The sequence below is a fragment of the Thermobia domestica genome, chromosome 6, assembly GCF_964235325.1.
Source record: "Thermobia domestica chromosome 6, izTheDome1.hap1.1, whole genome shotgun sequence".
Lineage (NCBI taxonomy): Eukaryota > Metazoa > Arthropoda > Insecta > Zygentoma > Lepismatidae > Thermobia > Thermobia domestica.
In genome coordinates, this window is record NC_137459.1 from 7,076,760 (window position 1) to 7,093,813 (window position 17,054).

The following is a 17,054-nucleotide window of genomic DNA, read 5'->3' on the forward strand; positions in this document are numbered from 1 at the left end:
ATTTAATGAAACCGTGTGATGGAGGTTCGGTTAACTTAATTTAATCATTAATTTAATGTATGAATTATACGTTTTTTCCAGTCTTCGAAAATCGACAGCAGAATACCACTAACAGGTTTAGAATACATTAAGATCTTCCTCAACTCTGCTGAGAAAAGGGCAAACTCCATTGCACATGAATTTCTTAAGCATTATTCCCAAAAAGAACCAGTGTCACATTTGACACTTGCACATATGCTACATAATTTTGTGGAAACATGATCGGCCAACGATTATTAATGCTTCACACGTCCTTAAATAAAAACGAAAAAGATATATCTACAACAGTGCCAGGTTTATTTGTTAAAATTCCAAAACCTAGTACAGGTAGATTGTTTCTCGCAAGTTGTACATTTTCGGAGTTTCTCAAAATGCTTGAGCGCTCTCATATTACGGAAACGTTGTATGGCCGTTACTTAAGGCTGTGTCCTACACTCGAAATGCGTTGGGATTTCCCAATATAATAGCATGACATATTTATTTCCAAAATATTATGAAAACTATTTATTTTATATATTTTAAAATTCCTCCAAATGTTTGTTAATATTAATATCGTATGTTCAGTTTTACTTTTCTTTCTAGGGTAATATTAGAGAGCGCTAATTAAAAAAAAATCTTCCATTTAAAAGCGGTTTTAAATATGGTCCTACATTTTGCAATAGCGCAGAATAGCAGATATGAGGCTAACCAGGTAGGTCATGTGTTCTTTCATTCACTGCCTTGCCCCACCGCTAGGTCACGTGTTTGAACTTTGGGTTGTCCGATAAAGAAACCGATGGAATGCAGATTGATAGCAGATAAAGAGCAAAGTCTGTTTTCTCTTCATATATTGCTTCTAAGTAAACATCTCCGCGAATAGTAATCTGTAGATTCCTATTGGAGCTATGGGGGGCGGTGGCTCAGTGGCAGAGCGTTCACCTATGATACTTGGGGTCCCGGGTTCAATCCCAGGCCCCGCCAAGTGAACCTTGTGGTAGACAAACACCGTCCACGTGGGTTTCCTCGGGGTTCCCCCGTTTCCTCCCACTTTCTTCATTCCACCATTTCATTCATTACTCATCATCACTGTCTCCTTTAGCCTAACCGGCATAACTGTGGGACGTAAAACTTAAAGATTTCATTTCATTTTTCCTATTGGAGCTAACGACGTTCGAAAGTTTCAGAAAATCTGTCTATGTTGCTTTCAAGTGAGAAAAGTGTTTATCTTATAAAAGTAGTTTCGAGTTGTATAGTGTAAGCTCGCTTTTTGTCGCATCAACTGACAAAAGTTTACATAGAAATCAAAGATGATTTAGCATGTTGTGATGTATAGCGAACTACAAAATAATTAATATATGTGTAAGAAGAAAATGACCAAGAACTGCTTTCCGATATATCGTATTGTTTTTACTCTATGAAAATCAAAATTGAAACCGGAAATAGTCGTAAATGTCTACTAGTTCCGGTTTTCAATAAGTATGGTTTAGGATGGAGATGGGATAGGGATGGAGATGGTATATTTTCTAGAGACGTTGAATCAATTCCTTAAAAAACAGTTGTCGCTAGCTAATATAGTTTTTTTTTTAATTATGGCCCGTAAGTGGTCGATCTCTATCACTTCCGATTTATATACGTATAAGATGGACGGAGGAGATGGGACCTATTCTTAGAAGGCTAAATCGATTCCGGAAAACCCTTCTCGATATCTATTGCCGGTTCTCGATATCTGTTAACAGACAGACGGACATAGCCGTTCTATTAGACTATCGATACTTACGCATAGAATAGTTTGGAAGTTTAATAAACCCAGGTAGAAGAAACAGTATTCATCAAATCAATTTTCGTGCAGATTAAGAATAGGGGAATGTCAAGAATTCTTTTACATAAATTATTATGCCTTAAAGAATAACGGGACCGCGTTGGCTCAGTGGTAGAGTGCTGACCTCTTTTGTGTGGGGTCCCCGGTTCGATCCCAGATCGCACCAAGTGGGTTTTGTGTTGGGTTCGTGGGTTTTCTCGGAGTTCTCTCGTTTCCTCCACTTTCTTCATTCCACCACTTCATTCTCATCATCACCGTCTCCTTTAGCCTAACCGGCATAACTGTGGGAGTTAAAACACAAAGATTTTATTTCATTTCTAAATAATAACCAAATGCATTCTATAGTGTTCTGTTCTTGGCTAATGCCCCAATAATATCGTACAGATTGATGTGATTGATATGCTGATTGATATGCCATAAAATCGATCATTCATAGAAAAATGATGAAATTTGGCATGATTGTAGCATTCCAGGACTAACCGACAGGAAAATTGCCAAAAGTGAATATTTTAATTTTTTTATGGCTCTAAAGGGGGATGAAGGTATCCCCATGCTATTTAAATGGGTGTTTTCTTGGGATATAAAATTTTATCTTTTAGATAGTTGAAATAGGAAAAGAAAAGATAGAATTGTGGGTTCAAGAGGTGCGAGGCCGTAGGCATAGCAAAGACAATGTTTGGGGTCGAATCCCCCGGATGGACAGATTCAGGAAATATGAAGAGCAAGTTCACGAAATTCACTGTTGATGCAAAGGCCGATAGATAAGAAATGCGAGGCCGTAGGTCGAGCAGATTCGGGAGTCTGGGAGCGGAGCCCCCAGCTAGCCAAATCTAGTTTTCCAGTATAAACTGCCAAAGCGCTTGTAGAGATGCTACTTTTAAATGCAAATTAACAAGTATTCCTGACAGTTTGTTCTTTCATCTTCCCAGATATTTCTTTTAAAGTTAGATTTTTTAAAGATACATACCTTATTTTGGAAAGCAAAATATTGATGATAATGCTTTTAGTTTTGCGTTTCCTCTGGCGTGTCTCATTTTCTCACAGCGCAAGAATCAATATTTAGGATCAAAAATGGTTGAAATAGGAAAAAACGGAAAGTCACCCTGTTTGACAAGAACGCTTATTATGAAATACAAATGAAAAGATGTGTAGGTAGATAAGGTTGTCTCATTTCTGACAGGAGCTAGTCTTGTCTCCCGCAACGCTTTCTTCTTCCGACCATATGATCATGTTGTCAACCAACATAACTTCGAAGATATGCATTCTCCACATTTTTAGATGAACGATCTTATCTCATTTCATAACTTGTTTCCATCCTCTACCAACTTTTTGAAGATCAGTGAGGAACAATGGTGTGAATGGATCAGCTGTCTGCACTTCCACGAACAGGAAAAAAAAAAGCCTGCTTATATTCTTTCCAGCCCTGTCATATTTCCTTGTAAAAAGTAATATAAACGAACTATGAGAGCAAGTTTAAAAAATGTTAACGTGTAGTATTGGGGTAGGTTAACATCTGGAGAAATTTTGAACTGCATAAGACAAATAATTTGCACAATAGTTTGGAAACAAGTTCATCCTTTATTACACAGGGATTAATGATCTCAGCTGAAAACGTTAGTCACAGCCCTGGTAGAAGGATTGAGCGTTTTGAACTGGCCCCAGGTATCCGAAACCTGTAGACCTTTACTTTACTGGATATTTTATGACAGGTGTTTGCAATGAAAATCCGGTATCTTCACTACTTACGCATTGTTGTTGTTTGATATGTTACCACACTTGCAACATTTCAACTGGGACGCTTTCGTATATAGGAGTTGTTAATACATTTGTGTCGAGAGATTAAGCGATCTGCTTTACCCTCGAAATCCCGAGATATCATATGATAATGTCAATTTTAGATGATATAAATAACATATTTTCCCAGTCACAAATGACATAAATTCTAACCAATGAGCGACACAGTTACTTTTTAAGCACGTGATTAATTTGGTGGTGGTACATGTAAGAAAAGTTTTGTATTGCTCGTCCAGCGTTTGGTCTGTACTGTGGCTGCTTATGGGCTTTTACTTCTGCGTACTTACCCCCTTAAAGAGAACATATTTCACTACTGTAGTTTATCTTTAAAAATGTTAAATATTTACCGACGATACAAAAATAATTTTCATTACTTCTCTTTTCTTTTTAAAGTATTTAATTAGCTTTTAATAGCTAGTTTTTTTTTTGTTTTTTAAACTTGAAGGGAGAAGGCACGATAAACGTAATAGCTGCTAGAACGTTGCCGCTCCATTTGTACATGACTAAAACTGTCTGCTCAAAGATAGCGTTTCCAACTGCCGAAAATTTCACCGTAGTGACAACCTACATTCGTGAGCTCATTAGTATTGTCACTTCCACTGATTTCACGTAGCTAAAAAGAAATAAAAGTACGGCCAGAAAGAATTGAATGAAATCTTTCTGATTTTTGGAAAAAAGTAAAATTTCTTTTCATCTCCTTTTCTTTCTTTTTTCTATCTCAACCAAAGAGAAATATTTTAATCAAAAAGGAAAGAGAGTAGAAAAGGAGTTACAGCTTAACGTGAGATTTGAACAACTTGTGTCCGCATCTGGAACCGAGCCCGTGACTCTTTGCTCACAAGGTGACGAGCGTAACCAGTCATCCACGGGGGACACTGTGAACAAAAAGGCAGTAATAATTTCAGGGGATGATCTGCAGGATGATTTTTCAAGTACAAAATTACCATCTCAGGTAATTCAGTTTTATTAGATCATTATTATTATTATTATTATTATTATTATTATTATTATTATTATTATTATTATTATTATTATTATTATTATTATTTAACAAAGCTACAGCCATAATTCATATTTTTCCAAAACTATTAACTTGCTTTGTATTAAAAATAAACGATAAGTATAAAACTTCTTAGGCCTAGCACTCATCCATGAAATTTTCCTCGGTACATCTGAGTTCGATTATTTAGATATATTCCTCGTCGGGAAGAAAATTTTTAGCGAGAATTACTGTAGGACACATTTTATATTTCTTCTTTCATCTTTCTTGTATTGAAATTTCTTTGGGAGTTCGAAACTGACCGATTTTTGTTGGGTTTTATAATAGTATTGGTTTCAGAAACTACACCAGAAAATAGGGAGACGGTTTGTTGCGGTGGGTAGGACTAATTGCTTACCTACTGTATCATCTATTGTCGCGCTAGATGACTCATCTCAGACTCCAGACAAAATTCTTCTCTGTTGTGTCTGCTATTGTGCAGTGTGTGGCGGAGTGTGGTCTCTGAGCATTCGGCATTTTGTTGATTGTGTTTATTTACCTACTGTGCTGTTCTGGGAACAAAATCGTATGTGTGTGTGTGTGTGTGTGTGTGTGTTAATATATCAAAATGGAATAAGTTACAGCCAGTGATGCCAGTTTTGTAACAGCGAATTTCCCGTCCGAAGCCATGAAATTTCCCGCTTAGACGCAAAGTTTGTCATACTGCTACTTTTAAGGGCTCGAAACTTTGGGATGGGTTTTATTTATATATAAAACGTACGTTTAAAAGAGCTCGAATTTGTTTATGAGAAAAGACAAAGTAAGGCCATGCTTATATAGAGAGAGGATATTGTGTCGTTGAGTCACAAATATCTACGGCAAATAAGAAAATTTTGAAACCAAAATAGAAACATAATATACATGGGCAAATCGTGGGTAAATATTGGGATACCTGTGGATAAAGAGTGGAAAGACAAAACATATGGAAGGAATTGATCCTTTGGAGTGCAATTGATTCAATGTGATAAGTTGTTTATTATTATTATTATTATTATTATTATTATTATTATTATTGTTATTATTATTATTATTATTTATTAATCATCGTGGTGGTGGATATTTTACTACGTGAGTTGGCAACATCAGCCGGCAGTATAATAGAAGCGCGATCTGTTCTGCATTTGTTTTTAATGCTAACTTGGCATCACTGTTCCCATAAGACCAACAGTCCACTCTTAAGTCTGGATAAGCTATAGTGATGTTTTACGTACAGTACACTTTGTTGATTAGGAGCACATAAATGCATAGAAAAATAGATTATGACTCAATAAAGACATCTGGACTATGTTATGGACAGTGGCGGCGGTTGGACGTTGAAAGTGGGGGCAAGTCATGATTTGAATATTTGTATATTGAATTTTAGCTTTCCTAGTTGTTTCTAACACTTTGTTTCACGAACGGTTGTATAACTAAAAGGATACTATCTTTTCCAGTTAAAATACCGTATATCCATTTCATATTTTATTAATTAAATTGACAAGAGGAATACAGGTTGGTACTAACCCTTTGTACTCTTAAACAACGAAAGTGTAAGAAGAGATTTGCTTCCTTGCTCATGAATCTTAAAATTCTGTCTGGAAAATTGTATGATCAGATTATTTAATAACAAATTTCCAAAACAAATAAACAGAAAGGACAACATTAATCATATTAATGAATAATGAGGCTTGTTTTGTAGAAGTTATATAAAACTGCGGATTAATTGACAACTTATATTTTAATTCCACACATGCCATTAAATATATGTTATTACTCTTACAAAATGAAAGACAGTAAATACTACAAGCATATGCTACGGCATTTAAAAAATACATAATGACAATATTAATTGCTTTGGATTGCAAATTAAAACGCAATTTCTGTAGCTTCCTTAACTCCACGGGAACAAATAACCAATACGTACTCACGTAACGGCAAACATTAAACTGCACCATTTTTTTCTATGAACCAGTAATACATACAAAAATTGTAAATTTTCAAATGAATCTATATACATTAAGGTGTCACTTCAAAAAGTGGGGACAACTGCCCCCTCTTGCCTCCTTAATAGATGCCCATGGTTATGGATAGCCATATCATTGGAGGACTAGAAATGTGGCAGTGTGGCACGTTATTACGTGACAGTGGCCTAGAATATAGGATGGCGAAACGATCCGAAGTATCACGTCGCAAGTCGCTTACGTACTAGAATTCGGCACGAGGAAATCTATCTGGCATTAAATGACTGATGACGTTCAACCTGCACTGCATATACAGTAAATCGAGACCTTGCAACACCCTCTTGGACTCATGTTTTTCAACAAAGTATTGACGGGGACACATGTTCTATGCAAGACAATCCGCTAGGTGCATTCTACTCACATCACGTCCTGGCCAGGACCAGCTTGAATGATGTGTCTCCCTATTTGAGTGGACGTAAGAACAATGGGCTGGAGAACCCTTCACTGACGAGTCCTAGTTCAGTTTGAAAAGTGATTCTGAACTTCAGTCCATCTGGCGGGTACCAGGAGCACGTTACGACTTAGTGGTTTCTTTTCTTTTCTTTTCTTTTCTTTTCTTTTCTTTTCTTTTCTTTTCTTTTCTTTTCTTTTCTTTTCTTTTCTTTTCTTTTCTTTTTTTCTATTCTATACTTTTCTTTTCCTTTTTTTAAATCGTGAAACGTTAAACTGAAAACTTTCAATTCATTTCCTTCCTTTTCTACTGACTCCCACTTCTGACATATTTAACAAAACTAAATTCAAGGTTCGATTAAATGTATTAACAACACTAATATTTGCAAATTATAATAAGTCATAAAATTATGTAAATTGTTTACACTTAGATGAACCGTTCTCAAGGTTACACCCACTGTAATTTATCTCTAACAGTTGAAGTTACCAATCAGAACAATCAAGATAGCTAGAGGGCTGCTAATTTCAATTTGACTAAACAATTCATCATAACACCCGATGTTAGATTCAGCTGGGAAAGTACACTAAACAAATAAATATTGTCTTCGTCCATGAGCCTATTCTTACTAAGTGCCGCGGTGGCTCAGTGGTAGACCGTTCACCTCTGGTGCATGAGATCCCGGGTTCAAACTTTGCTCCCTCCAAATGAACTTTGTGGTGGACAAACACCGTGTGCGTGGGTTTTCTCGGGGTTCTCCCGTTTCCCCAAACTTTTTTCATTCCACCATTTCATTCATTTCTCAGCATCACCGTCTCCATTAGCCTAGCCGGCATAATAGTGGGACGTAAACTCAAAAATTTCATTTCCTATTCTAACTAACAAGAAATTATATTTGTTATCATCCCGATCTAAAATTACGTATTATATTTGGCCAAAGCAAGTTCAATAGCCCCCAATCTTAGGTTTTCCAGTTGTGACGGTGTTACCCTTAAAACTGTCTTTGAAGCAAGACTTACTATTTGAAGTCCCTCGGTTTCAACTCCTACGACACCTAATTTTCTTGCTTGTGAATCACTTCTATAGGCTTTAAATGTCTATAAATTATTGTTCAATCAACATTTAATGATACTATAAGTTCTGGTTGGGCTTGTGTCGTATATTCATTGAGTAAAGCTTTCAGCTTAAGCACCATAATTTTCTTCGCCTGGCTTGGACTTTCCTAATTTTGGGTTTAAAAATCATTTTTATAGTACCGAAACCAGCATACATATATTGTAATTGATGGAGCGTAATTACCGTAAGATTTGGACAGCATCTGTTGACTTTCAGTTGCAAATTATTTTTTTTAAGTGGAAGAAAAAAACAAGGTTCCCGCAAATTGCGTTTCGTAGGGAAAAAATTGACTTATTCAACGCTAAAATGTATTTCTTTTTTTCACTGTTCCACAAACTGACACATACTGACAACTAATGTCACATTATGGCCAGATACGATATAGGACTAGTTATGCCATCCCTTCGAAATCCCTTAAAATTAATGCAAACACTCAATAACTGCATCGTAAACATGATTTAATTTCAGATCTCGCGCCAATTGGACTTTGTGGTGGACAAACACCATGTTCATGGATTTACTCGGGGTTCTTCCCATTCCCCCACTTTATTGATTCCACTATCATCTATCTCAACATAATTCCTCATTTAGTCGCAATGCCTAATCGTAGAACGTTAAACTAAAAAATATAAACGAAGTTTTGAATTTTGCTTGGTTTCAATAGATAACTAGAAATATTTTCTCGGTGAGGTTTGTTAATGAAGTCAGTCTGCTAATATTTTAAAAGATAGCAATGGTTATCCACATTACATATTCCATACATGTAGCGTTGGCATATTTTTGAATTATATTTATGCAATTACCTTAGCTGACTTTGTTAATGGAGTCAGACATAGTAGACTTAAGGTTCTAACGGATAACGGTTTCTCTATATATCCCATACAAGTAAGTTTTGCGTATCATCTTTACTGTATTTAACCAAGTACCTACCTAACTAACTAATTCTCATGGTCTATGGAACCGAGCCGAGGTTCAAAGCCGAGTTCTCGAAAGCTCTCTATTGACTTCTGTCCTTAGTCCACTGGATCCTGTTTCTGCTCTGTATTCCTATTTCTGCGAGATCCCTCTCAATATTGTCCTCCAATCTGTTCCTATGTCTTCCTAATAGACGGTTTCCTATTCAATTTCCAGTAAAACTTTGAAAGCATTCCTATCTTATTCCATTCTGGCTGCATGACCTGCCCATCTGAGTTTCTTGTACTTGTAGACTTGATGACCGTAACAATGTTTGGTAAACTGTATAAATTATGCACTTCTTCGTTATGAAGCGTCCGCCATTCCCCATTCTCCATTCCCGTTCCTCTTGGGTCCGAATATTCGACTCAGGATTTTATCCTAAATACTTTCAGTCTGCGTTCTCCCCTCAAAGTAAGTGACCATGTTTCGCAACCAAAAAGAACAACAAGCATGATTATAATTTTATATATTTTAAGCTTCAAATTCCTCGACATAATTCACGACAACAAGATATTTTGAACTGAATAATAACATGAATTCTCTGCTTTCAGTAGGCATTTAATTTCATCCTGAATATGGTTTTGTTCTGTTAATATAGGATTCCAGATATTTAGAAGTATCCACTTTATCGAAAGTATTATTTGATGTTTTAACGCATCCATGATTTGCAATATTACAATCCCGAAGAACTTTATTGTGTTTCGCAGAATTAACTTATTTTGGATTTCGTATTTTGTGTAATTCAGCTGAAAGAAGTTGAGTTGATTTTGAGTTTAACGTCCCTCAGTTGAATAAATTTGGGCATATTTGGTTTGAAATAGTATGAATATTAGTATGAATATTACAAACGATTTCGACGGGTAAAACGCTGAATATTTTTTTTTTCTAAAAGGAAAAGTGTAATTTTACACATTAGAAAAAATGAGGTGTGGTTGAAACATTGACATTCTAAAACATTTTAAATGGACAATCACCATTAACTTAAGGAACTTGTATTTTCTTGTAAAATCTGTATTACATCGAATCTGTAAAACGACCACCTGTGTAACTTGGAAATTTGTTGCATTGAAGCAACAACATTCGTCTGCAATTCATGTTAAAGTCACCTTTGTATGTTGAAAACCTACACAATCTTCTTTGTCGGAAATCTTTTCAGAATGTTTTAGTTTTGAGTGATTCAGGAGGTCAGTAAACCGAAGAAAGAAAGGGATAGAACTTGTCCATTGAAAGTAACTTTTGAAAGGAATACAGGAGGCGGTGGTAACTTTATTGCTTTTATGTCTGTTCGCAGCCACCATATAAAACGAATGGCGTTACTAAGACTTCCCATTCACGTTCTACATTGTAAGGTTTGTTGCATTCAGATGAATTTATTGAATTGTCGATGCCCTTTGTTTTCGTTGCGTGTTATGTTGTATAAAATATTTTTGCTATACGTTGTTTATAAAATACAAACTGAAACATAGGTAACAATTAGTTGCTGGATTAGAAGCGCTTACATTATTGCCTATAATGGTTTTTGTTTCATGTTATTGTTTTCATTGGCCACTTTCTAGTGCAACCGATTTTAACCAAATGTTTCACTATGTTTAATAATTTTAAAACAAGATACGCATAATTGCAAATTTGAAGCGAAGATTTCGACCATTCTTGATTATTCATAGAATTTTTAATTCTTTCCGTGAACGAATACGACATGCAAATACTTGAATTTGACTTAACAGCGGAAGTATAATTGCTTTGAAAAATTGTGTTGGCACAACAAAACGCTTCGTCCTATTTCTAAAGCTGAAAATTCTCTTTCCCATCATTTAAGATGAGAATTTGCCGGAACAAATGATTTTCCAGTGTTAAATCTATTAGCATCCCGTTTCTCGGTGATTATTCAGAATGGTATGTCCAATATGAACATGTGACCCCTTGCGACACTCAGCACGCTCTCTCGAATTACCATGCAAAGTTTGGTGAATAACGGTTCAGGTATCTCGGAAATCCATTTTTTTCGGTGACTATTCCTCAATGGTATGTTCGACAGGGACATGCAACCCCTTACGATTCAGGCATCTGGAGAAACGAATATCTAAGTCGATTATAGGGAGGGGGGCTTCGCTCCAATGGTGAGTGAGCACAAATAGAAAATGTTGAAATCGTAACTGAATGCTGCATCTCCTAAATGGAAAATATGTATTACCTAATTAAAAGCAAAATATGACCAAAACAAACATTTAAAATGAAGTGATTTTTTAATATTTATTTTGCAATGATTATGTCCTTGAGGCTAAAAAAGATTCATGATTAATGCAAGTGAATGATTGTCAAATCAAGCTTTCATCTCATCCCAGCGGGAGTTGAACCCGGAACCGCGCGCAATAACGGAACATGGGCTAACCACTTCTTTTTTTTTAATTAATTGCCTTACCTAACGTTCCTCTGTAACTTAGCCCTTAATTGGTGACGTGACTTCCACGAACACCGAACACCTTTTTTTCTTCTCCCTCTGGCAGACGATTGACCTTGAATGCGTGCCACTCCCAGTATCTTTCTCGCTCGCAATTGTCTACAAGCAGCTGTAGAGTTCGGATGTCTAAGCGTCACTGTTACGTTTCCTTGCAGTTAGTGGAGTCCCAGGGACCACACGTCACTAATTGTGTTACTATTTTGTTCCAGGGCAGTGTTCATTGAGTTGATTTTTAGTTTTAACGTCTCTTTCAGCAGCGAGGCCATATGAGACGGGACCTATTGATCAACGTGGAATCCGAACCATATGCGCTCCCGCCGGGAATCAAACCCGGGTCTCCCACGCCAAAGGCGCGTACGCTAACCGCTTAGCCATGAAGGATTTTGTCAATGTTCATATTTTATGCATTTTGAAAACTTTATAATCACTTTTTCTCGTTCAATATATTTGACAAACCTGGCCCATCTAGTGTGAATGTGTATGATTCTTAATTTACAGAAAAAAACATAATTACCAGTTACATGTTTCATGTCAGAAAGTGAAAGTGATGCAGTGAGAAGTAAGGTAGAACAGACCTTTGCAAAATTGGCGAAACTAATATATACTTCAAAAATTTCACAAATTTGTAAATGTCTTGCCTTCCATTGTCAATAATTTTGAGGAGTTCGTTTATTATAATTTGCATATCAGTTTCAGTGTAGCCATATATGAAACTATCTATATTCGCATTAGAAAACTTATACCAGACTGGTTTGAGCATGTTTTATCCATGCACATTGCTATATTTCTTTATTATATTTATGGTGCATTATCTACTATAGCTACAATGTTTATTTAAAACAAATTTGTCTTTCAAAAGTAATTGTGTTCCGTGGAGAAATCAAGGTTAGCCAACCGGAGCGTTAACGCGATCCACCGGAAATGTCCCCTCGAGCTACTAATAGCTCGCGATCGTCGGTTTGGAGTTCACTAGTCTAAAGCCTGGCAAGCTATGTGGCAAGTTACACATTCTTCTTGGAGAAGATTGTTGTTTATGTCAAGATTAGTCAGTTAAGGTTACAAAAAAGCGCATTAGCCTGGTTTAGTACCTCTAGCTATTGACAGTAATGTGATTGGCATATTCGTCCTCAAAAGAAAATTAAGGACCGTTCACACTTTTGACCCCAAAACACACCACACAATGCCTTTCTGAGGATGAAGGGCACATAGTGAATTTTCGTCTGTCCAAATCAATAAATAAAACGTTGTGTACGCCAGTTATGTTAACCAAACATTCTTACAAGTACACGAAACCTCTGTCAAACTAAACACTTATTCTGTTGTTAAATTCAAATAATTTCTATATGATGCTGATTTGTGTATCTAATCATGCTAATTTGCAAGATACTATTGCACACAGTTCTCACATTTTAATTTCACCATTCCAACCAGTGATGCCAGAACATTATTTCAAAGTTCTTTCTTTTCGGTAAACCATTTATTTCATAATGTGTCCGATGTTGCCAATGACACATCGCCGAAGCTGTAATACATATTAACAATAATGAGTGTTTCCTCTGGTCATATTTTATTTTTATTTAAAAATCCGAAATAGGAATTAAGAATGCTTATGTAAAATAATTCAGAGGAGCATAGAACTCAAGCATTTATTTACTTTATGCGACACTTAATCGTGTTTTGTTGGATCAAGGTACACGGATCAACTACCTCCACATTCTCATTCCACCACTTCTACGAGGAGGGTTCAGTAAGTAATGCCTACAAGCCCACTAGTTGGCCAATAGTACTGCAAACATTCTGAACTGTCTATCATTAATTCACTGTTGTTTACGCTATAGAATGTCACTTGTTTCACCTTTCTCTCTCTTCTCGTTCCAGAGTAATGAAGCAATCCATGACATCCAAGGGTGACGTACGGTTGTAACAGCGGGGTGTCATTTAATTTTGTGATAGCTGAAGGTTGTGTGCCCAGGAACATTCATCACATGTGACGACACAATTGCGACACGGAAGCGAAGCATCAGTGGATGGAAGACCGCCACACATCCTCTCCTCCGCCAAAGTGCTGTTGACATTCTGCCTCATCCTGCCTGTAGTCCCGGATCTTGCTCCCTGCGACTTTTGGCTCTTCCTCAAACTTAAGGATTACATCAAGGGCCAACGCTGGAGTTGTGACACGGAGGTGGAAGCAGAAGTCCGGCTATGGTGTCGCCAGCGGGCACCACAATTCTTCGCCGACGGCATGAGAAACCTCGTTTCGCCTTTGCGCAAGTATATTGCCCGTAATGGGAACTATGTTTAAAATTGATGCCACCATTTGTAGTGGATATTGAGAGCTTTGCACCGATACCTGTGTCGGTGCTATCGGTCAAACACAAATAAAGGTACTAGCTTGGATACATTACTTTCTGAATCACCCTCGTATTAGCGATCCGTCTCCTTCGGCTCCGTCTACGGGGCGTAATTGTGAAACTCAAAGTGACATTTTTTTAAAAAAAAGACAAAAGTTCATAGTAGGCGAAAATAGTGTTTAAGATTTTTATATTAACATTTTTATTTTTTATCAATTTATATTTTTTAATATTATTTCTTCATATTTTCTGACTCCGGCAATTGCATTATTATTTGTACTTATCATTATCTCCCTAACCCTACAGTTCAATTGGGTAAACACATTAATTTGACCAAATAACAATAGTTCTGTGTAGTAACATTCCTTCACACACATTTGTAAGAAAATATTGTTCTCTCGGCTTGTGTTTTACGCACAGAGTCTCGACTTAAGAAAATATTAAGGCATTAATAAAATGTCACCTAACATTTATATTTCATATGTATTAGTGAATAAGAAGACAGTTTTGTTCTTTACATAGTTCAAAGAACGGTGTTTGGGATTCGTCGGTTATTACCCACAAACTTCCACATCTAGTTTAACTAGAGTTTAAACATTTATAATGGCGTTGGTGCCTTGCTTGGAATATGACTCGTAATTTTCTTGAACTTCATAGTTTTCATAAATATTTACGAATTATTTCTTACAGGGAAAAAAGTTATACTTAGGTCCTGAATGAGTCTGTTCATTAGTAAAACAACGTGGTCGAAATGTGAGTCACGAATGTTGAGGACCCGCATATTTTGCCGCAGGTTTTTAGTATTCCTGAGCGCTAGTTCAAATATTTAGATGTTAACTCTTTTAATTAAATCCTTCGCCACGATCTTTGATGTAATCCACTTTGCGTAATTAAAGAGAAAAAAATGAGTACAGAAGGTAAACCAGAGGAGTACTAGCAAGAAGAGAAAATGCATTTTTTCCTTTAGTGTGATCTAACCACTCCTCAGCACGTTGTGGTATACTGTAATATGTGAGTTTCTGCACGATCAATACGGCCTCTCAAGCATAGAAAGGAACAGGAAAAATGCTAGGCAGATCAACAATTTGCTACGAGTATCACAAATTTAACAGTCTCTGTAGAAAATGTATTATTGCGAGTGTTTCACAACACATTAAAAACTGCACAGAACTAACTTACCGTACTAAAGCCACGCTGTTACTGCAAGGCACATAATGGCCAACAAATGTATATCAACCGCAGAAATTTGCATTTTTATCTGTGAAAGTTGATGATAATTGTCTAGTACATTGGCACTTGTCACTGTTATTTCTATATTTTTTTTTAGATGATCAATAGAGAAGATATTCATTTTAACTGAACTAATTAAAAATCAAATTATTTTTAAAAGTAGGGACTTCAATCGAAAATTTAATTAAAATGGTAATAAATACACCTTTCTAACCACTGTCTGATATGAATTATGATTAACCAAGAAACTAACATTTCAAGCTAAGAACACACGGAGAATTATACACACTGTTGGAAGAAGACTTTGCATTTTTCTTAAATATACAATAAAGCATTTCACTCTTCGTTAATGCGCCGTGATGAGCGCCTTATCATTGATCCAATGCAAAGTAATATTTGAAGTTAAGTACATTGCGATAATACAGTTCACATGTATGAAATGTGTTCTTTCATGTGTTAAAGTAGTGTTCATGGTGACGAAAGTATTTTTACATCAAAGTTTGATTTAAAATATATATATATATATATATATATATATTAAATCATAGACATAACATATTAGGATATTGAATTTACATTCTGATTTTTCTGCACTTTAATTTCTAGATGTTTTATTGTAGCTAGAAAAGCAATAATAATAATTTTAGGAATAATTAAAAAGAATGGATCAAAAGATTGCGATCTTGACCAATGATTAGTTTTTGAATCAGGGGCACAAAATTTTTGAACAACTCCTAAATAGAGTTTTCATATTTTCTACAGAATAAGCACATCATACTGAGTTAACTGATAGTTAGGGTTTGGCTACACTATATGTAGCTCTCCAGATATAAGACGTACAAAAATTGATTGAAATATATTGGCTCTTTTGATCCAAAAATTGATTCTGAATTTTTAATATCGCAGATTAACTTTCGTGTTCCATCACGGCGAACTCGCGCTTTTAATTTGTTAATTTACGAGCCACCTAGATTATCAATCGTTAAGCGGTTCTTGTTTTACAGATTAGAGCATGATTACAATGTAGTTTCAGCAGGTCTTAACATTTTTACTTCTGAACGAAATTTCAGAACTCAACTGAAGAGAATTTTGTAATTTGAGAAGTGTATTTTCTTTTTGTATTTTCTTCTTTTTTCTATTTCTTTTATGCCATTCAGTTTCAGTCAAATGGCTTTGCGCTGTATGAAACTTACTGAATAAATAAAATCAATAAATGGTATGTGTTTGTGCATCTAATTCGATGATCTACGACATACATTTCTGCAAGAATAAATATATTTAGGCCCAGAGTCAGCAGCAAACGTTAGATAGCTATGGAAAGTATAAGATGGATTCACAACTTTTTTTTTTTTTTTTTTTTTTTAAGCCATTATCCAGCATAAACTAAACAAGAACACGGAATACTTGCTGTGTCGTCTCCTCGTGCTTCTTCTCGCTGCCGGCTTAGTATTTAGGTAAATATTGAATCCAAAACTGCCTTGTATTTAGGCAACCAACAACATACCCCATTGTGTTTGGTTGCATAAGAATCAGAGTATAACGAAATTCTCGACTGAATGGCTAACCAACGCCCAGACCAAACTACTTAACTCGTTCGCTGCCACTTGACGCCATATCGTGTCATTCACACCTATTGTTGTGTTCCATTGACGCGATTTGGCGTCAAGAGGTGATTCTCATTCTAGACATTCTCTCTAAAGTGGGACGCAGGTACAGGGCTTTTATACTCTGGTGTAGAGGTCTGCACGGGTTCAGGCCCGGGCGTACGATGCGTAGATCACTTCGGGCTCGGGACGGGCCCGGACCGTAAATTTTTAAATATACAACCATATTTCTCGAGCTTTATTGGGCCTAATTTTGTAAATATATTTATTGGACAATTCT